The sequence below is a fragment of the Schistocerca serialis genome, chromosome 4 (assembly GCF_023864345.2).
Source record: "Schistocerca serialis cubense isolate TAMUIC-IGC-003099 chromosome 4, iqSchSeri2.2, whole genome shotgun sequence".
Taxonomy (NCBI): Eukaryota; Metazoa; Arthropoda; class Insecta; order Orthoptera; family Acrididae; genus Schistocerca; species Schistocerca serialis.
In genome coordinates this window covers 273,458,742-273,481,592 of record NC_064641.1, presented here as the reverse complement: position 1 = coordinate 273,481,592, position 22,851 = coordinate 273,458,742, and the positions used below count along the sequence as shown (strand labels likewise).

At 41.5% G+C, this 22,851-nt stretch overlaps 1 protein-coding gene across 2 annotated transcripts in view; it reads left to right on the top strand.

Annotated features, from left to right (window-relative positions):
- Positions 1 to 15,130: 15,130 nt before the first annotated feature.
- LOC126473831 (ATP-dependent translocase ABCB1-like) overlaps positions 15,131 to 22,851 on the top strand; it is a 272,239-nt gene continuing 264,518 nt past the window's right edge. For both annotated transcript variants that reach the window (XM_050101153.1, XM_050101156.1), the window contains exon 1: positions 15,131 to 15,254. The gene's annotated coding sequence lies outside the window, so the exon portion shown is untranslated. The remainder of the gene's footprint in view (positions 15,255 to 22,851) is intronic.

The window sequence follows — 22,851 nt, the reverse complement described above, 5'->3', positions numbered from 1 at the left end:
CAAACTGTAGTCCAGCTGTATTGTCACGAGGGGATCAAATTCCTCGTTAAGGGCGGTCTGAGTTGTTGTGCAGCATTGTAAGTTTTTCACCATTGCACCATGAGCTGAAAGTATTTTCTTGCGATTTCCTTATCGATGTGTGATCTGACTGCTTGTAGCTCGTCCACAAAAGGTATAAAAACTTCAAAGTCTGCGAGACTGGAACCGTAACAGGAGCTTTTTTACAGGTCATCACGTCCCCATACAGCCAGCAAAGAGGTATGCGTTATGTCTTCCTCTTATGAGGCGAATACTGTGTAGAACTCGTAAACTGCTATTTACAGGACGAGATTAGTTGCCATTTCCACGTGCAACGAATTTCCTGGGCTGAAAACCGTAAATTTACAATCTTTTGTTACACCTCAAGCGATAACAACTCAGATTATTCAATGGAAATGACACGAAAAATCAAGTGAACTTTGAGGCTTAATTCCGTGCACACCAGGAAGTAACTCGTCGATCACAGAGTTGCCAAACATACCTTTCCCTGTTGCCAAATCTCAGATACAGTACCAGCGGGAAGAAGCCGAACCAATGTGATCCTACAGCGGGCTGGAAAGTGACCGTAGCTGACGTCTCAAAGTCGCAGCTGCTATGGCCTGGAATACGTAATGCTTCTGATTCGCATTTCTGTAACTATGTTTAGGGACTGAAGTGTAGTTACTAATAATACTCAGAACTGACTGCAAACTAAGAATCATAAATCAGTAGCTCTCATAGCTGTTTTTATATTTCTTTCGTAACTGTACTCAAAACTAAGAAACTCATTCACGAACGTTTTCGTGCTCGCCGATAGTTGAGCACAACAAACAAATAAAATTATAAAAGAATGTATGTGTGTGTGAGAGAGAGAGAGAGAAAGAGAGTGAGTGAGAGAGAGAGAGAGAAAGAGTGAATACTGGTATGTAAAGAAATCTTTCATTAAAATGACACGTTCCACATCATTACTAAATGTTGTATTCATGACCTATGGAACAAGTATTAATCTACTCTATCTAATCATATCAATTGCTGACTAGCCGTGAAGAGTCATGAAGTACCGAAATTTTCGCCAATATCAGTAACCAAATCTAAACTTGAAAATAAAAGACGACAGTTTTTGTAATAAACCGGGACTCCTATCAAGACCCTTTCATCCCTGTTAACTAACCACGAAAGATGTCTGATATACCTCCATTCAGAAGTAACAAAGTGTGTATGCATTTCAAGGTGAAGCGCATGATGTGAAGTTCTGTGACGAAGATACGAACCCAACACGTAATCGAACTGTTAACGAAGTAAAATCAAATGTTACTGATCGATTTTTCTTACCAGCTGCTAGGTGTTTGAATCCAAAATAAGGACACAAATTTTTGTGCCGGAGCGACAATCGAACCTCACTCCTATCAATCTTCTTTATCGTCCACGAATATAGCTTAGGTATCAATTGCTTACTCACCAACAGTAAGATGTGTGCGTGTCTGACCAGAAATTTTTCGCAACACATGAACATACATTAAAAATGCATGTTAATTTTCATCAGCAGGCCGTCGCGCACGTGATAGGGCTTGAAATGAAATTATGAATATTTTTGTACTGGATCAGGAATCGAACCCACATACTTATCTTTGGAGGAGACCTGGAGAAGATTGCAGTCTTGGAGGAGGAGGAGGAGATTAGTGTTTAACGTCCCGTCGACAACGAGGTCATTAGAGACGGAGCGCAAGCTCGGATGAGGGAAGGATGGGGAAGGAAGTCGACCGTGCCCTTTCGAAGGAACCATCTTGGCATTTGCCTGAAGCGATTTAGGGAAATCACGGAAAACCTAAATCAGGATGGCCGGAGACGGGATTGAACCGTCGTCCTCCCGAATGCGAGTCCAGTGTGCTAACCACTGCGCCACCTCGCTCGGTGCAGTCTTGGAAAAAGACGCGAAATGACTGAATTATAGTGTTCCGAGAGAATCAGATCCTCAAAAGAGGAGATACACATTCGAATCACAGTCCAGCACCAAATTTTGCAACGTCTCTAGTTCAATCAAGTACAAGTAAAATAAGAGCCCTGTTCCTTTAAATGGCTATCCGTTCATCAAAAAAAATTTTTTTTTCAAATGTAAGTAAGTTTACTTACGACAGTATTTCTGTTTACTATGACCTCCACCTATGTCATTTCCCAACGTAAACCGGCTCTGCCCCGTTGGGAATGAAGGAACGTGATGTTTAATGCGGATTCTGGATTATAACGTATTTCTCTTGAGGTTACCAGAGGTAAAGTAAATCTGTTTGTGCCTCTTAAAAGTAAATGCCTGATGAACCTGCGCATTGCACTTGTGATAGTTCGTTCCATCAGACCATTGTGGCCACATTTCTCAGCCCCAGGAGTGTGCTGTAACGGATGATGTGCTTAGCTTACAAAATGCGAGTCTATTAAATGGTTAAGTAGAAGCAAGCTTCTGACACGGAGATTATTCTATTCTCACGTCAGCAGGTTGTAAAGACACTTGTGGGCATCATAGCCTCGATGTGAAGCCATTTTGAAATTTTCACTAATTCAGGAAATTTCTTAGTTCGAGAAAACCCACTGTGAAGTGTGGTTCAAATGGTTCAAATGGCTCTGAGCACTATGGGTCTTAACATCTATGGTCATCAGTCCCCTAGAACTTAGAACTACTTAAACCTAACTAACCTAAGGACGGCACATAACACCCAGTCATCACGAGGCAGAGAAAATCCCTGACCCCGCCGGGAATCGAACCCGGGAACCCGGGCGTGGGAAGCGGGAACACTACCGCACGACCACGAGCTGCGGACTGTGAAGTGTGAAGTTATCGGATAATTAGATTATTACCGTTATTATTACTACCATTTTCTTCATACCGCTGCTAGAACACACGTGCTTGAAGATCATTTAAGGCCTTTTGGTCATTATAGAAGTAGTTGCCCAAGAACGGGTTCTTTCCCTGTCTATGGAACGCTTTTCATGTTAATATCAAACATCAGCAATTACTTGTAGATTACATTAAAACTAAAGTAATTGATAAAGACGTTACTTGATAACAAAAACACTCTGCCTTTCTTCATTTACTTGCGCCTAGAAACGGCTGTCGAATACTGCCAAACCAAAAGCCAAGGGATCTTACTGCCTTCCGATATACGTCGCTGTCAGTTCTTCCATATGATTTGGTCGACGTGACATGTTTCAAGTTGTGCACGACAGAGAATGTTATAGAAAATCAATTGTTTTCCTTTGCAATAAACAGAAATATTTACATTCTAAGCTATCCAAGTTCAAAATTTTCGAAATATTAGTTCAAATTTAATATTCGCTTCTATAATGTAGGAAAGTATTTCACAGTTGCAAAACCCGCATCCGATGCATTGTCACTACACTTAGTCGCTGACCATAAATTCAGAGTGACACCAGTTTAAGTAACCTAATGTAGCGAAGACTGTTTGCCAGTGCTCTTTCTCACCGGAAAAAAATGCAATTCACTCATTTGGATCCATAAGTACAATGTAACAGTAATTTCTGTGTGTATGCAATGCATACGGATTGTAGAATTTAGTGGCGCTCTCACTTCCACTTCTGTATACAATAAGCCTGACCTAAAAGGGCCCTTTATCATTACAGGCACTGGGTGGTGGAACATCATACTGACAACAGTAATGTGCTTTACCACTGGTAACCTCAAGAGAAAGACGTTATAATCCAGAACCCGCATTAAACATCACGTTCCTTCATTCCCAACTGGACAGAGCCGGTTTAGTTTGGGAAATGACATAAGTGGAGGTCATGGTAAACAGAAATACTGTTGCCAGTAAACTTACTTACAATAGAAAAAAAATTTTTTTTGATGAACGGATAGCCATTTAAAGGAACAGGGCTCTTATTTTACTTGTACGTGATTGAACTAGAGACGTTGAAAAATTTGGTGCTGGACTGTGATTCGAATTTGTATCTCCTCTTTCGAGGATCTGGATCTCTCGGAACTGTAGTTCAATCATTTCGTTCTTTTTTACAAGACTGCAATTTCTGGTCAAACACGCACACATCTTACTGATGGTGAGTAAGCAATTGATACTTAAGCTATATTCGTGGACGATAAAGAAGATTGATAGGAGTGAGGTTCGATTGTCACTCCGGCACAAAAATTTGTGTCCTTATTTTGGATTCAAACACCTAGCAGCTGGTAAGAAAAATCGATCAGTAACATTTGATTTTACTTCGTTAACAGTTCGATTACGTGTTGGGTTCGTATCTTCGTCACAGAACTTTACATCATGCGCTTCACCTTGAAATGCATACACACTTCGTTACTTCTGAATGGAGGTATATCAGACATCTTTCGTGGTTAGTAAACAGGGATGAAAGGGTCTTGATAGGAGTCCCGGTTTATTACAAAAACTGTCGTCTTTTATTTTCAAGTTTAGATTTGGTTACTGATATTGGCGAAAATTTCGGTACTTCATGACTCTTCACGGCTAGTCAGCAATTGATATGATTAGATAGAGTAGATTAATACTTGTTGCATAGGTCATGAATACGACATTTAGTAATGATGTGGAACGTGTCATTTTAATGAAAGATTTCTTTACATACCAGTATTCACTCTCTCTCTCTCTCTCTCTCTCTCTCTCTCTCTCTCTATCTCACACTCACTCTCTTTCTCTCTCTCTCTCTCTCACACACACATACATTCTTTTATAATTTTATTTGTTTGTTGTGCTCAACTATCGGCGAGCACGAAAACGTTCGTGAATGAGTTTCTTAGTTTTGAGTACAGTTAGTTTATAGTCAGTTCTGAGTATTATTAGTAACTACACTTCAGTCCCTAAACATAGTTACAGAAATGCGAATCAGAAGCATTACGTATTCCAGGCCATAGCAGCTACGACTTTGAGACGCCAGCTACGGTCACTTTCCAGCCCGCTGTAGGATCACATTGGTTCGGCTTCTTCCCGCTGGTACTGTATCTGAGATTTGGCAACAGGGCAAGGTATGTTTGGCAACTCTGTGATCGACGAGTTACTTCCTGGTGTGCACGGAATTAAGCCTCAAAGTTCACTTGATTTTTCGTGTCATTTCCATTGAATAATCTGAGTTATTATCGCTTGAGGTGTAACAAAAGATTGTAAATTTACGGTTTTCAGCCCAGGAAATTCGTTGCACGTGGAAATGGCAACTAATCTCGTCCTGCAAATAGCAGTTTACGAGTTCTACACAGTATTCGCCTCATAAGAGGAAGACATAACGCATACCTCTTTGCTGGCTGTATGGGGACGTGGTGACCTGTAAAAAAGCTCCTGCTACGATTCGCGGTTCCAGTCTCGCATACTTTGAAGTTTTTATACCTTCTGTGGAAGAGCTACAAGCAGTCAGATCACACATCGATAAGGAAATCGCAAGAAAATACTTTCAGCTCATAGTGCAAAGGTGAAAAACTTACAATGCTGCACAACAGGTAACGCCTCTTTCCGCTGCTGACAAGCAAATTTTGGGTTTCTAGGAATACATAACTTTATTTATGAAATGCCACATTTGCATACCTGTTGAGTATGACACAGCATACCAATTAAACACAGACCCAATCGAAATATAAGTGAGTAGTATTTTACTAATTCGTACAGATAGAGACACGCTTGTGTACAGATACTCAGTTTTATTAAAACAGACTTTCGTCGTAACGTTATCGTGGGTAGTTTTATTTCATTTGTTATAATACACTGCACAATATTCGTAAGGTTTCTTTTAGTGTTGTTAAAACAGTACTAAACATGAGAGAAGATATATGCGAATTCTCTGATGTTATCTATAACAGTCTGACAATGCACATGCATGTAGAAAACTTGTTCTGAGTTAAAGCTGTCAAACAAGGTTTAAGGAAGAATAAAATGCCACTACCAGACGACAGATAACGTAGAAGACACTTTTCTGACTATTTTGGAATGATGCGCTCTCCCCACACACAATACAAAAGCTTCGAGAAGCATCTGCTGCCTGGCCGTCTATTAAACCTGATAAGAACAAAATGTCGCAGATTGTTAGCCCTTTTTCCACATGGTACTATTTTGGGTTGAGAAGTGAAGGGAATTATGTTAAAAGTTCCATTAAATTGATAACTACAGCAGACAGCAGAATTGCGTTTTAATAAATGTAGCAGCGAATGTAATAGATCTCGCCAAGTCTTATCTACAGTGCGCGACGTTTACCGTTACGCTACTAGATACAACCCCTCCAGAAATCAACATAATTTCGTCCAGAAATTCCGCATTCCAAAGTGCTGTGAGATAATGCATATGGCCGGATCTAGACTTCTGAGAGACAGACAGTTACAGCTTTTCTTTTGCACTGCACGACGTTTTCAACAAACAGATAGCGCAATAGAGTAGCTCAAATGGAAAGGAACACTTCCTATATAAATTTTTGCATTCTACACTGCTGGCTGTTCTGTGTAGGTGGCAGTTACGTGATTTTATTTCGGTGATTAGAAAATAGAATCGAATGTATGCACTGGGTAGTCGAGGCAGCTAGTTCATGGCGATTCGGTCAACCAAGAAAATGAGCGTACCGAACATGCTGCAAACCACTACAGGGAGCCTGTGTCAGAATTCTCATCGAGTGTGCCGCAATAGCGTTATGATAGAAAAGTAAGTCTTGTAGGATAGGATTTGGTAGTCTTTTGGATTGATGATAAGTTGCTATGACGATGGTCTGGGTTCGATTCCAATTTCTGCCTATGATTTTTAATAGGAAGAGACAGATTCTATTCTCTTCTGGCTACCCCAAGTGAAGAAGGTATAGTGACACTGTGGTCAGAAATTCGCATTAAACATGATATTCCTTCTCTACCAAGTAGACATTAGGTTGAGCCACAATAAAGTCTGGAGTGGCGACATGTAGAAACTCTATCACCAGTAAACTTTCTTATAGTAGTTATTTATTTCTAGTGACGAAACAAACGCTATGTAGAATCACAGGACACTTATTCCATCTTTTATTTGAGCTTCTGTATGTCGATAAAATTGGTTGTGAACTGGGAATTCAACTCAGACCGTCCTTAACGCGGAATTTGATACCTTCATGACAATACAGCTCGATTACAGTTTGTTGTTTGCACAAAATTGCAGATTCCTCAACATCTCCACGTATTGCGTGTGAATGGGTTCAAATCCTGGCCTGGCACTAAAGTTTTCATTATGTATTATCAAGCTCTAGCATGAGAACACCTATCTGCTGTTGGATAATAGTTTTGATTTGTAATGAATTTTCATTTGTTGTCAACACTAACGATATCTGACGTTTTTTACTCCCAGTGAGACACAGAACTATTTGAGAGATCACTGTAAGTTCAAGGATGTTATTCCGAACTGCTGGTGGAGAAAAATTCGGTAGCTGATGTCTCTTTGTGTGTAGTAAACAACGATATGTGTGTTATTCGATTACCAGTCAGCACTGAACTCTTCGTCATGTTATTTCTAGTTCAAAAATGCTCACATGTTGCTGCTGGTATAACAGAACCTATATTTAGAATCATAGAAGAAGGTTGTATACATGGAAGAATCCTGGAGATACTAAAAGGTATCAGATAGATTATATAATGGTAAGACAGAGATTTAGGAACCAGGTTTTAAATTGTAAGACATTTCCAGGAGCAGATGTGGACTCTGACTACAATCTATTGGTTATGATCTGTAGATTAAAACTGAAGAAACTGCAAAAAGGTGGGAATTTAAGGAGATGGGACCTGGATATACTGTAAGAGCCAGAGGTTGTAGAGAGCTTCAGGGAACGCATTAGGGAACGATTGACAGGAATGGGGGAAAGAAATACAGTAGAAGATGAATGGGTAGCTTTGAGGCAGAGGATCAAGTAGGTAAAAAGACGAGGGCTAGTAGAAATCCTTGGGTAACAGAAGAAATATTGAATGTAATTGATGAAAGGAGAAAATAAAAAAGGCAGTAAATGAAGCACGCAAAAAGGAATACAAAGTCTCAAAAACGAGATCGACAGGAAGTGCAGAATTGCTAAGCAGGGATGGCTAGAGGACAAATGTAAGGATGTAGAAGCGAGTATCACTAGGGGTAAGATAGCTACTGCCTACAGGAAAATTAAAGAGACCTTTGGAGACAAGAGAACCACTTGCACGAACATCAAGAACTCAGATGGAAAACCAGTTCTAAGCAAAGAAGGGAAAGCAGAAAGGTGGACTGAGTATATAGAGGGTCTATACAAGGGCGATGTACTTGAGGACAATATTATGGAAATGGAAGAGGATGTAGATGAAGATGAAAATTTGACAGAGCACTGAAAGACCTGCGTCGAAACAAGGCCCCCGGAGTAGTCAACATTCCATTAGAACTACTGACGGCCTTGGGAGAGCCAGTCCTGACAAAACTCTACAAGCTGGCGTGCAAGATGTATGAAACAGGGGAAATACCCTCAGACTTCAAGAAGAATATAATAATTCTAATCCCAAAGAAAGCAGGTGTTGACAGATGTGAAAATTACCGAACTATCGGTTTAATGAGCCACAGCTGCAAAATACTAACGCGAATTCTTTACAGACAAATGGAAAAACTAGTAGAAGCCGACCTCGGGGAAGATCAGTTTGGATTCCGTAGAAATGTTGGAACACGTGAGGCAATACTGACCCTACGACTCATCTTAGAAGCTAGGTTAAGGAAGGGCAAACCTACGTTTCTAGCACTTGTAGACTTAGAGAAAGCTTTTGACAATGTTGACTGGAATACTCTCTTTCAAATTTGAAGGTGGCAGGGGTAAAATACAGAGAGCGAAAGGCTATTTACAATTTGTACAGAAGCCAGATGGCAGTTATAAGAGTCGAGGGACACGAAAGGGAAGCAGTGGTTGGGAAGGGAGTGAGACAGGGTTGTAGCCTCTCCCCAATGTTATTCAATCTATATATTGAGCAAGCAGTGATGGAAACAAAAGAAAAATTCGGAGTAGGTATTAAAATCCATGGAGAAGAAATAATAACTTTGAGGTTTGCCGATGACATTGTAAGACTGTCAGAGACAGCAAAGGACTTCGAAGAGCTGTTGAACGGAATGGATAGTGTGTTGAAATGAGGATTTAAGATGAACATCAACAAAAGCAAAACGAGGATAATGGAATGTAGTCGAATTAAGTCGGGTGATGCTGAGGGAATTAGATTAGGAAATGAGATACTTAAAGTAGTAAAGGAGTTTTGCTATTTGGGGAGCAAAATAACTGATGATGGTCGAAGTAGAGATGATATAAAATGTAGACTGGCAATGGCAAGGAAAGCGTTTCTGAAGAAGAGAAATTTGTTAACATCGAGTATAGATTTAAGTGTCAGGATGTATTTGTATGGAGTGTAGCCATGTGTGGATGTGAAACATGTACGATAAATAGTTCGGACAAGAAGAGAATAGAATCTTTTGAAATGTGGTGCTTCAGAAGAATGCTGAAGATTAGATGGGTAGATCACATGACTAATGAGGAAGTATTGAATAGGATTGGGGAGAAGAGACGTTTGTGGCACAACTTGACTAGAAGAAGGGATCGGTTGGTAGGACATGTTCGGAGGCATCAAGGGATCACCAATTTAGTATTGGAGGGTAGCGTGGAGGGTAAAAATCGTAGAGGGAGACCAAGAGATGAATACCCTAAGAGGATGTAGGTTGCGGTAGGTACTGGGAGATGAAGAAGCTTGCGTGGGATAGAGTAGCATGGAGAGCTGCATCAAACCAGTCTCAGGACTGAAGACCACAACAACAACATATTTAACGTTTGTTTTCTCTGGAACATAACAGCGATAGGTGCCGGGTTGGAGTCCTGGGAAGGAAACAAGTAATGTTTCGGCTCGTCATTTCAGTTAAAACATCTAGCTACTGTCGAGAAAATCCGATATGTCATAGTTGATTGTGCTTCGATAACAATCCGATTAGGTTCTGGGTTCGAATCCCTGTCCAACACAAAGCTTTACCTCACGGCATTTCAAGTAAGTTACTTGTGAAGAAGCAATATTTAACATCTCTCGTAGTTCGTTAACAGGGACAATAGATGCTCGGTAGGAATTCACGTCCGTTAAAAATGCTTTCGTTATGGAATTTAAAGTTGATATTTGCTAACTGATACTGTCTCAAATCGAGGTATATCACTCTCTGTGTGTCTAGTCAGGTATGACTGCTAGTTTCCGTCAGTCACGAAATCTTTATCTTCATGACCTTGGTTTGAATCTATATGCAAAACGAGACGATTCGTCGTGTCATTTGAATTTCATACATATTCTCCACTAGCTGCTCGTGAATAACTTAAATTTTTAATGTCATTTTATGTTAAATAAGAAGCACGGTATGTTACTTTGAAGAGGAAATCATGCATACGACGAACTTACTACGTACATTACGTATCTGACGTGATAATGACAGTGGTAACATTTCAGGTATGTCATTTATTGCAATAAATGTGAGCTTACAAGCCTTAAGCACAGTATTACCTGTGATAAGGTGTTCCCTGATATTTGTAGTACCTTGGTATTATTTTACGTCTTGAGTTATTGCGATACAGAGCAGAGTTTTCTAGTGGTGACTTGTTGGAACCATTTTCAATAGCCAAGCGACTGTACCAAGGAGCGATTAGAGGACCTGCTAGACAGCTGCGTTTTGCGGGTTGTATACGAGTCAGGCGAAATGTAATTCAGGTCGTTCGGATACTTTTGAGCACGACTGTACAACAGCCAAGAGGAAATAATAAGAGTGGACGATCAACAACGAAGTGTGTCGTGTTAAAAATGGTGTAAGACAAGGATGTAGCCTTTCGTCCCTACTGTTCAATCAGTACCTCGAGGAAGCAGTGATGGAAATAAAAGAAAAGTTCAGGAGTGGAATTAAAATCCAAGGTGAAAGGATATCAATGATACGATTCGCTGATGACATCGCTATCTTGAGTGAAAGTGAAGAAGAATTACATGATCTGCTGAACAGAATGAACAGTCTCAGAGTACAGATTATGGGTTGAGAGTAAATCGAAGAATGACGAAGGTAATGAGAAGTAGTAGAAATGACGACGGAGAGAAACTTAACGTCAGGATTGATGGTTACGAAGTAAATGAAGTTAAGGAATTCTGCTACCTGGGCAGTAAAATAACCAATGACAGAAGAAGCAAAGAGGACATCAAAAGCAGACTATCAATGGCAAAAAGAGCTTTCCTGGCCAAGAGAAGTCTACTGATATAAAATATCGGCCTTAATTTGAGGAAGAAATTTTTGAGAATGTACGTCTGGAGTACAGTATTGTATGGTAGTGAAGCATGGACTGTGGGAAAACCGCAACAGAAGAGAATCGAACATTTGACATGTGGTGCTTCAGACTAATGTTGAAAATTAGGTTGACTGATAAAGTAAGGAATGAGGAGGTTCAGCGAAGAATCGGAGAGGAGAGGAATATGTGGAAAACACTGATAAGGAGAAGGGACAGGAAGATAGGACATCTGTCAAGACATGAGGGAATGACTTCCATGGTACTAGAGGGAGCTGTAGAGGGCAAAAACTGTAGAGGGAGAAAGAGATTGGAATACATCCAGCAAATAATTGAGGACGCAAATTGCAAGTGCCTCTCTGAGATGAAGAGGTTAGCACAGAAGAGGAATTTGTGACGGGCCGCTTCATACCAGTCAGAAGACTGATGACCAAAAAAAAAATTCAGGATGACGTTTTATGCCTGGCGCCGGCCTTAAACTTATAATTTTTCCAGCATATCGAGGTTATTTTCAAGTCACCACCGACTATGATTGTATGAGTGTTGTACCTGTTTGAAATGAGACTCAAGTTTTCTTCGAACTGTTCAGTAACTATATCTTTTGGGTCGGTAAGACGATCCAATTAGTAGTTTAGTCGAATTGTCAAGTATAACCTCTACCCATACTGTTTCGCAGGAACTACCTACATCAATTTCACTACACACTAAATACTTCTTACAACAACAAATACTCCACACCAACTGTATTTAATCGATCCTTTCTGAACACTGTTTGGGCGTTTGAAAAAAATTCGGCTGAACTTCTTTCCGGATTTAGTCAGCTTTGCGTACCTAATACCGGCAGGAGGCCGCTCTTCCTGTACTTCAGGTATGGTTTGCTGTCCTATTATTGCTACCCATCCCTCCCATGTTGGGCCGTTCGCTACATCTACTGGAATAACGCTCTAATGCGAAGATATTCTCTCTACAACTAGCAATTGTTGACGAGACTGGCTAGAGCTACCCTCTAGCGCATGACCAATGGCAGCTACCCCTCCCCAGCTACTAAACTATAGAGACAGAGGAAAAAATTTGAATTTTACTGCGTGGATAGTGACGTCATACTTACCCTGCACCAGTATTCGAAAGATAGTGAAATAAAGAGGGTACCCTACAACCTTCTACACAAGCGATACGCAAATTTAATTTTTATAAATAAAGATTATTATTATCATTATTATCATGTCCTCTGCAATGCAATGTAATTAACATTTGAATGCGCCGCGAAAATTCGAATTTACCACGAAAATTTGAATTTCGCTCCACTTTTCGAGGTGGTGGAGGGACTGATCAATTTAATTAATTAGTCACTTAATATGATATCAAAAGTGGTGCAACACGAACTTTGTTCCAGTACTGATGGTTACCCCTGAGCTCTTCTGTTGCCCCAGACTTCGCACTACCCTCATGCAAAGCACCACATGTTCATACGGCTTCGAGGACAGATTTCACAATGCCTCTTTCACAACTGTCCACGTACGGTCCTCTACATGGTCTCCCCCATTACCGACGAATCTTTGCAGGATATCTCCACATCGTCTTTTTTGACCGCTCCCCCGCCCCCTCCCCTCATCCTACACACACACACACCGCCACACACATAATTCACTCGTGTTCACCTTCCACGATAATGAGCATCTGCATGTACAGGCCAACGAACGGTTATAATACAGAAAAATTTTTAAAAAAAAATGAAATCCGTGTTTCATGTTTACTGTTATCTCCTATCCCTCATTCCTATCCCTCTTAAGGATTTGCACTCGAACGACTTCCCCATTAAATTATCTTAGTTTTCTTGTCGCCATTCCCATATATAGCTGATGGTTGCTCGTATTCGCAACGGCTAATGCATTTCATGTACGTACTAAATTGCATTCATTATGCAGGAAACTAGGACGGTTGCAATATAATCTGTTTCCGCTTAGTAATAGGGGATTCCCGCTAACATGTTCACAGATCGAGATCAGACAGAAAAAGACGCAAGTATGCGGAAGGGAAAAATGGAGACAGCTAGTTTCATTTGCCAAAATAAAAAAAAAAAGAATTGGTATTTCCAGGAATGTGGTTCCTTAATTACAATCTCTGGCTACGATAAAATAAAATTATTGTTCTGATTTGACAATTCAGATTATTTCATAAGAAAGAAAAGAAAAAATTATATATATCGAAATAAATTTACAGCCACATACACAGATTTCTTTTACACATTCGACTTATTCATACATACGTTTCACATACACAAACATATAACGCTTTAATGCCTGATGAACAGCGAAAATCTAATAAACAATAAATTTGTTTTTCTCTCATTATTTTGTGTGTGTGTGTGTGTCGGGGGGGGGGGGGGGGGATATCAGTGACAACAAAGAAATTCGAAGAGCTTTAGAATCATGTGTTAAGATTACTGACAGTCGTCGAGTGCTCGCATTCTCAAATACTGGATGAATATAGTCTGAGTAATTTGCACCCGGAGTTGTAATACCTCATAACATATACACAGTTGCTAACTTTCATTCTTGATTTATTGTGTTAAGACTTTAACGCACAATTATACCTCTTTATGAGTAGATTACGAGAGCATTTTAAAATTTTAATATCCGTCGCAAATGGCTATGGGACAGTTTGAGCCCTTTAGCCATTTAGTAATACAAATATGTTTTTTGGAACTTGATGTTCGACTGCTTAGCCATTTAGTAATACAGATATGTTTTTTGGAACTTGATGTTCGACTGCACATGTGCGAAATTTCGAGTAATTTAGACAGACGGCAAGGCCATAGTGAACTATCAAAATGGCTTCTACTCAAGATACTCGTTGCTAGCTACGTGCCGGCATGGGATTCTCGACTGCAGAAAAGGGAAACGTGGTATACATCCATAAAAGTTTGCTGTGGTGTGTGGTAATGATACATTGGATAGGAGTACCACTGGACGTTAGATAAGGGAGTTAAAGTCAATTTTTTCGCCAAAAATGTTATAACAACGTGCACCAAGAATCGAAATGAAAATATATCGCAAAAATCCTACGTGCTACATTAGAAAACAAGCCTTTCACCGGCATTGCAAGCACAGTAAAGCTGGCCGTTTTTCGTCGATTTCTGAATACTCTCATTTTGACGAAATTATCTCGATTAACTGGCTTCCGCTTATTTATGAATCGAAGAGTTTTTTGCACGACTGTAATTAGTTTTCGAACCTTTTCTGTCGGTATAAATATGTTTGTTATATTCAAGCACTCACGTTTTACTTCGTATAAAGAAAATCTAAATGACAAGTTAAGCTGACACGAAACAAACATGTGCTTTCAGCATGTTTACTATAAACAAATCATGTTACGAAGAGAAATCTTGTCGAAAAAAGTATCGTAGTTGATACTAATGCCCTCCGTGGTACTATCCGAAACTAACAGGATCCATATGCTGCCGGTAACTAACATAGCATTACATTAACCAATGTTTTCACATATTTTACGATTTATGGCGTACTTAAGATGAATGAATCTTATAAAGACTCTTGAGGAACATTATAAGTCAAAACGAAAACAAGTTCAAAAAATTTCTACACTGGTGTATCCTCTTAACGCACCAAATGAAATAATGCATTCGATGTATCATATAGCCACGTCTAGTTAACTTTAAAAGTTTATAACCGCATTAATTTTCCGAGATGGGCTTCTGTAAAGTGCAGATGCGTGATGCCGAGTGCAGGATCGGCCGAACGAGTGGACGCTGCAGCCGTTACTTAACACTGATTTCATGAACCCGCGAGCGGCGCGTCCTTGTTGCTATTTCTGGTCACGTGCGGCGCTTCGCTCAAGTCTCCTGTTTCTGTCTTCGCTTAGCGGCGGAAGACGCCGCCCGCCGCCTCCCGTGCTGCTCTGTTGGAAGGCATCCAGAGCCGACACCATGCCGCGGCGTATGTCCCAGCCTGCACGCGTCACACCGCCCACTAACCGTACGTACCTATCAGAAGCTTCTCATGTCATTTCTTCTCCAAAGCTGTCGTTACAACCTGTTCTACCTCTTGCTCATCTCTAACTTCATCTCCCTTTGCTTTCTTGTACTCTCCTCTTCCTCTTTATTTCTTGACTTGTTCAACAATTTCTCCTGGAGATTATCCTTGCTTTTATTCTTTGAGTTCTCTAGCAGTTTGTAGTCGAACCACTCGAAGCGTGTGCTTGACACTCCGGGGAGCTGTGTACTGCGATGTGTTTCAGAACGCTATTTTGTTGAGCTTAATCAGTTGATGACGGTTCCTATGAGAACAGTGGCGTGTTTTGAAGCTATTAGAGGTGTAATAAAATCTTCTGGATAGCTGTTTTCAGTATCCCATAGCATGAATTAAGACTGCGAAGTAATATGTAAAATGTAGATGACCAATACACATAGCCGGCCGGTGTGGCCGTGCGGTTCTGGGCGCTTCAGTCTGGAACCGTGTGACCGCTACGGTGGCAGGTTCGAATCCTGCCTCGGGCATGGATGTGTGTGATGTCCTTAGGTTAGTTAGGTTTAAGTAGTTCTATGTTCTAGGGGACTGATGACCACAGATGTTGAGTCCCATAGTGGTCAGAGCCATTTGAACCATTTGAGCCAATACATATATGAAGCCCCTGACCCATAGCAACCCAGCATAAGCGACACTGCGATTTCATTTGCCATTGATTTTGGAAGCAGATGATGTCCCTTCAACCATCTGCAACAAGATCGTGCTTTTGAATGGTATACACAAAGTGCTTGATCAGGAACTCCATTTAACTAAAAGATTCCGTGTCATTTGTGTGTACAGGAACTGTGTGTCTCAGTGATAAGGGATTCCCTGCGTCCAACTACTGTATACCAGCTCGTTGTATCACACGCACTTGTCAACATTACGTGTGAGATTATCAGATAAATGGTCAGGTGCGGCTTGTTTTCCTGTGCAAGAGTGTTTTTGTTCAGTTCTGTTTATACCTATAGTTGTCTGATGACCTAGTGGGAAAGCGCGAATCTGGAAAGGCTGTAGGACAGAGGCCTCGTCGAGCCATGGAATGTCTCTGTCTGTCTTTAATCTCGCCTTCACCTATCAGTAACGTTAAGATTCGTCAGAAACGATATATGGTTCGGATTCTGTGCTAAACTGTAGGTTCCCTTTCCTTGGAAGTATTACTGCAGTAGATCAGGAACACCCAAGCCACTGGAGTGGCATTCATTTGAGAGATTTGCACCAGGCCATTTTGCCACACTGTTACTATAATAATACTTTTGGTGTTATCTGGATGGATTGTTAAGAAAGGGGCAGTGGATGAAATGTGAACGGTACTGTAAATAGTGCAGCTAAGTGGGTTCTGGTACGGGCTGCATTGCTGTCAAATTTACAGTCATCTCATCGATTATCACATCATGCAACATGCCAGATTTCCCCTTCCCGCTTCTCCTCCCCCCCCCCTCCCACCCCTCTGATGTAGGCCTTCTGCCTTATATATAAAGTGATGGTAAATTCCAAAATTGGCAGGAGACTCAAAATAGTCTAATTGTGCTGACAGGGATTATTCCAACTCCTGTGTCATAGCAGATCCATTTTGCTAAAATCACAATTGTTGAAAGTGTCACGTGGTGGGAAATTCAAAAATTCAAGGATGGGTCCTGTTGGTGGGTAATTCAAAAACCCAGTATGGTCATTTGGCTAAATGTAGAATCCACAACGGCTGACCTGGGGGTACTGACACAGTCCTATGAGGTCAGAATCCAATATGGCGATCCAGGATAGCGATCCAGGATGGATACTGGCACAGCTTTACCATATCACAATCCAAGTTGGTAGACCTGTTGATACTGGCAAATCCTGCATACTTACCAGGTGACTATTGCTACGATCAGAATACAAGATGGATACTGTGTTTTCTTCAGCCGTGTGACATCAGAATTCAAGATAACAATCCAAGAAGGTGGGCTTGGAGGTACAGGCACAGACTGCATGTTATGTTTCCCTTAGTCCTATAACATCATAATCCAAGATGTTGGACTTTGTGAATACTGACAGTCTGTACAGTTCTCAGATCACTTGTGCTAAGTATAGAACCCAAGATGGTAGACCTGATGGACCCTGGCACAGCCTGCATGGTCTTCAGATCACTTGTGCTGAGGAGAGTAAAATGGTGGAAAACGCAAAAAAAAAAAAAAATTGGCTGGTACTGGTGAAGCATGTCCCATCGTTAGTTTAGAACCCAAAAACCGACTTCCTTTAAGTTTAGAAGTGCGTACTGTTTAAACAACTGCCATCACTTCTGACATAGGATAAGAACTTCATCTTTCTCCAAGCAAATGCCGTCCTGAAAAGAGCCTCTGTGGTCTGCATGCTGCCCCTCACCACCACCCCTGCCACTGGTCAAAGTGAAAGTCAAGCCTTCACAGTAGCAGAGTTAACCTGCCACCAGACTCAAGCACTATAACGCCAAATGGGTACGCCACATGCATCAACAGAGTCCACTGCCTCTCCTAAAACTAATGGATGCACAGCTGACCACTCAGTGCTTCGATGGTCATCCTCTCCAAGACTTCCAGACCAAGCTGTCCAGCTTTAACTAAATGCTGCTTTCACCAATGTGAGATATGTCAAGACTTCCAGTAGAGTAACGCCATATCATGCAGTCTGGAACGCCTGTCACCCTATGCTGACTGTTAACAGCTTCATCCTCAAATAGGTAAGAAAATGGGCATGCAGTATCTTCAACCAGTCTGTTCCAACTACCTGTCATTGCCACCCAACTACTTTTCAAAATCGCCATTCAAATACACATGTGCATTATCATAAGTATGAGATTTTTAATGTTTAAACAATATTACTTCTGTGTGTGTGTTGTAGAATAGAACAGGACAGCAACATATATTTAAACAAATGCCACTCTGACAACTATTTCCTACCTGATGAACCACTTGTCCAGATCGCAACAACGGCCATGCCTCCCACTGCAGCATCTTATACTATTAGCAAAGCTTTTTAGCAATGAACTAAGTAGGATAGGAACATGTTTTTTATTTAGTTAAGCAACAGGAGACAGCATCAGCAGATCGCAAAGTCCGTCAATGTGTTGAAGTGAGACTGCCATAATCATGGGTAAGTTGGTCCAGCCTATCAGCCAGCAGAGCATGTGACAGCTGAACCAGCAGACGCCACACCTAGCGACACTGGCATCAGGATCACAAGTGACATGATGCATGCCACTTTTTACAAACGGTTCTTGCCTGTCACTAGGGCATCACCTAAGATCTTAATCATAATCCAATTTTAGAACTGGACAGAAGTTACATCACATGGTTTAGAGCCACTGACGCATAGTGATTGCGTGAGTTATCTCCCACAAACCTCAGAACACCTCTAACTAACACTGTTTATAATATACAAACACTGCCGTGACTATCATTCCATGAAAACCATAGGCCAGGCCACAGCTGCAGCACTAAAAGTTTGTGGCACTAACAGACATATCACGCTGATATGGAGTTTTTAACAGCTTCTAGATACACTAGTGCAGACAAAATCTATCGCCCAGGGCCTCAGACAGCGACTGTGCTAGAAGAAGTGACAGTCTAGGCACTGGAAGCTCATAGTTTCATTCTCACATCATTCTGTCACTTAGCACTTCCTTCAACTCTGTTAATATTTATTAGTGTGAAAAATACATAGCTGCACCATGGAGCTATAAATTGCAAATTACAGACTGGTAATACAATGTTCTTACTCAGGGCACTTCAAAGAATTTGCAAGGTGGCCACCGAATTGTAAATAGCGTCATAGCCTATGTAATCGATTTTTTGTGTAGTTTAAACGTAAATAATTAAAACTGTAGGCTATTAGAACACACATCTCCTTGAATCTATGTAACCACCTCTTCTCCCAATATTCTTGTGTACAGAAATAAAGTTTTTACCACTTCAGTAAACGACTGGTTGTTAAATTTAGTACATTGCTAAACATTGTTCTGAACTTTACATTACACAGACAAAAACAGCAGGAGGTGCACACTAAACACTGTTTGTTTGCGTCAGGCGACACACTGTAGTTATATATGCTACAGTCACATGAAAATGAGACACATGCAAAAAAGTAAGTAAACTCTGTATTATTTGAAAATAATCACTGTAACTGTTAATACACTTATCTAGTTTTAAGTTAAGATGGTCGATGCTATCATAGAAAAATGTTTGCAACTGCCTATAGAATCATGATTGTACCCAGACGTGCATACACTGTGTGGTCAAAAGTATCCGGACACCTGGCTGAAAATGACTCACAAGTTCGTGGCGCCCTCGACCGGTAATGCTGGAATTCAGTTTGGTGTTGGCCCACCCCTAGCCTTGACGACGGCTTCCACTCCCGCAGGCATACGTAGAATCAGGTTCTGGGACGTTTCTTGGGGAATGGAAGCCCATTCTTCACGGAGTGCTGCACTGATGAGAGGTATCGATGTCTGTTGGTGCGGTCTGGCACGAATTCGGCGTTTCAAAACATCCCAAAGGTGTTCTACAGGATTCAGGAGAGGAATCTGTGCACACCAGTACATTACAGAGATGTTATTGTCCTTTAAGCACTCCGCCACAGGCCGTGCATTAGGAACAGATGCCAGAACCTGCTGAAAGATGCAATAGCCATCACCGAATTTCTCTTCAACAGTGGGAAGCAGGAAGGCGCTTAAAACTTCAATGTAGGCCTGTGCTGTGATAGTGACGCAGATCAACAAGGGGTGCAAGCCCCTCCTTGAAAAACACGGCCACACCATAACACCACCGCCTCCGAATTTTACTGTTGCCACAACACACGCTGGCAGATGATGTTCACCGGGAATTAGCCATACCCACACCCTGCCATCGGATCGCCACATTGTGTACTGTGATTCGTCACTCCGTACGACGTTTTTCCACTGTTCAATCGTCCAATGTTTACTCTCCTTACACCCAGCGAGCCTCTCGTTTGGCATTTATCGACGCGATGTGTGGCTTATGAGCAGCTGCTCGACCAGGAAATCCAAGTTTTCTCACCTTCCACCTAACTGTCATAGTATTTGCAGTGGATCCTGATGCAGTTTGGAATTCCTGTGTTATGGTCTGGATAGATGTCTGCCTATTACACATTACGATACTCTTCAACTGTCGGCGGTCTCTGTCAGTCAACAGACGAGGTCGGCCTGTACGCTTTTGTGCTGTACGTGTCCCTTCAGTTTCCACTTCACTATCACATCGGAAATAATGGACCCAGGGATGTTTAGGGGTGTGGAAATCTCACGTACATACGTATGACACAAGTGACACCCTATCAGCTGACCACGTTCCAAGTCCGTGAGTTGCGCGGAGCGCCCCATTCTGCTGTCTGACGATGTCTAATGACTACTGAGGTCGCTGATATCGAGCACCTGGCAGTAGATGGCAGCAAAATGAACTGAACAAACTGGCTATTGGCTTCTGTCTAGGGTTCTTCGGCCGACGTTCATCTGATGATTTTACTGAGGTTTCGCCAGCACGAGTGGCTGGCATTGTCAAAGCTTCACCTTCCATTGCCGGTGGTGAACTGGAGCCGAGCTCGCGGGCGCAGACTGTATGTACCTGGCACGCCAACGTCATAGGGCTTCTCTGCGGTCATTTCCCGTGCGGTTCTCCTCTTGCCACCTGCGACGGTCATTCGCTGCAGTACGGGAAGCCAGGATCCGTTTACCTTAAGGCTTTCCTCTTTCCTGTTGAAGCTGTTCGCGTGTTTTTGTATTTCTACAGCTTCTCTGATAGTGCTTCTCTAACACTGGTGCTGGTGAAACGTCAGTAAAATCATCAGATGAACGTCGGCCGAAGAACCCGAGACAAAAGCCAATAGGCAGTTTGTCAACAAGTGGCCACGAAAGCCTTAACAACTTGGTAAAACACACTTATTATGAAAAACGTATGTTTTTGGGGGTGGCCGGATACTTTTGATCACATCGTGTATCTCTTCACCAAAGCACATCGACGGCCACAAATGTCTTTCTTCAGGGCTCCAAAGATATGGAAATTGAATGGGGAGAAATCGGAGTGTATGGAGTATGTGTGAGGGCTTCACAGCGAATCTTCTGCAGTGTAGTCAAAACAGCTTGGCCAGCATGTGGGCGGGCTATATCCACCAACACAGTGATGCTGGCTGACAATATTCCTGGGCGTTTGGACCTGATGGCACGCTTTAGTTTTAGTAGCGTTAATTTTAGCACCATGTTCCAGAAATTCAATGAGCAATGGGCTCTTGCAGCCAAACGAAAAAGTGTTGTGACCTTAACTAGATCTAGCGTTATTGTTGTTTCGATACGCTGCACAAATTTCGCTGGAAAGCCCTTAAACATACTCCTTAGAGTCCTCATCTCTCCACATCCGATTTCCAGAATCTTGGAGACGTGAAGAAATACATTCGTAGCTTTGATTTGTTTGGGATGAACAGGTGCACATTTGAGTGCAATCATGTTTCCATAAGCACTCGCAAACATTTTTTCCATAAATCCATTGACAGATTCTCTTACAGATATGGCGATTACTTTTGGAAAAATAAGCATTTGCAGTGCTACTGCCACTATGTGTGGTAGGATAAGAAAGTGGGGTAGCGTTTGATCCTATGACTGTGTTGAAGTTTTATTTATTTGGACGTTTTATTTCATCTCTTTCAACGTCTACAGGCAGCTAAGACGTACACAGTACCTCGCGTATCGCTGCATAGGGAGCTAAGCCAGCAACAAAGCCACATTGCACCATGATTTGCCACGTATTTCTCCGTCAACTGCGGTTGTTGTCTAATACACCCCCGAGAGCATGGTCTAGGGCAGGGCACCTAGGCTGACGTCAGTGGGGCTGCCCCTTTGGCCACAGCTCATCAGGTGGAATGCTTAGCTACGACTATCAGAAAGTGACACTGTTCCCGGCACGCTAAATGTTGATCTAGGTCAACGCTCCCTGTTAGAACGCAGACGCTTTTCTAAAGCTTTGGCACCAGTGATCACACTGAAGAACACAGTAGTATAGTTTGGACCAAATACACACATTTGGCATTGAGTGCACGGTACAGACTGCTTGTTTTTATAAGGTCAAAATGGTTCAAATGGCTCTGAGCACTATGGGACTTAACATCTATGGTCATCAGTCCCCTAGAACTTAGGACTACTTAAACCTAACTAACCTAAGGACAGCACACAACACCCAGTCATCACGAGGCAGAGAAACTGTAAGGTCATTCACTGTGGCCATAAAACATAGCGTTCAGTCTGGTAATACCATATTCTTTAGAGAAAGAACGCACGTATCAGGACAATTTACAAAATTGGTAAGATCGCTACCAAGTCGTAAACAGGAGGCTATTTTAGGATTTTTGGTATGGTAACGAATAAGAAAACAAAATTTTTTGTACAAAATTGTTATTAATTTTTGCACGTACATTACAAACGGAATCAAATCTTCCATAATTTTTTGGTTAGTATATATTTAACAGGGTCCAGTTTAGTATTTCATTTATAAAGCAAATATACATCTCAATAGTCAATCTTCTAATTCTTTTTCCAGCTATTAAGTTGATA